Below are 913 nucleotides of genomic sequence, written 5' to 3' on the forward strand. Positions count from 1 at the left end.
TAAATGATGACTACACACGTGGACCTCATTAGATGGGATGCACAGGAATCAAGTTCACTATGTCTGTGGAAGAGATAATGGAGAAGCTTGAAATCATCAGGCAAAATAAGGCCAGGGGCTGACTGTAGAACACATCATCAATTGCGCATAAGCAAAATCAAAGTGAAGCTGAAGAAAATTAAAACAAGTTCATGAAAACCGAAAAACGACCTTGAATATACACACCACATGAATATAGGGACTATTTCAAGAACAAATTTGATGCATTAGACACTAACGACCCAAGACAGAAGAGTTGTGGAAAGACATCAAAGCATCATATATGAAGAAAGCCAAAGGTTATTAAAAATACAGAAATGAAAAAAAAAAGACCAAAATGGATGTCAGAACAGACTCTGAAACTTGCTATTGAACATAGAAAAGCTAAAAGTAACTAGAAGAAATGAGGTAGTAAAATAGTTGAACAGAACATTTCAAAGGGCAGGTTGAGAAGACAAAGTAAAAAAACATGTTCAGTATGTCTCACGCTGAAAGAACTGAAGAGAAAATTCAAGCATCAGGTTGCAATATTGAAGGATTCTATGGACAACGTAGTGGTTACGAATAGGGCTGCGAACCTCAAGGTCAGCAGTTCGAAACTACCAGATGTTCCGTGAGAGAAAGATGAGTCACTATGAGTCAGAATCGACTCCCCGGTACTTAACAACAACAATAAACCCTCAAGGAAACGAGCTCTAGTAGCGTAGTGGTTACTAATCGGGCTGTGAAACACAAGATCAGCAGTTTGAAACTACCAGCTGTTTTGCGGGAGAAAAATGAGGCTTTTTGCTTCCGTAAAGATTTACAGCCTTAGGATTCTGCACAGGGTCGCTATGAGTCAGAACCAGCTCCACGGCACATCACAATAACAACA

Source organism: Chrysochloris asiatica, unplaced genomic scaffold (genome assembly GCF_000296735.1).
Source record: "Chrysochloris asiatica unplaced genomic scaffold, ChrAsi1.0 scaffold00498, whole genome shotgun sequence".
Taxonomy (NCBI): domain Eukaryota; kingdom Metazoa; phylum Chordata; class Mammalia; order Afrosoricida; family Chrysochloridae; genus Chrysochloris; species Chrysochloris asiatica.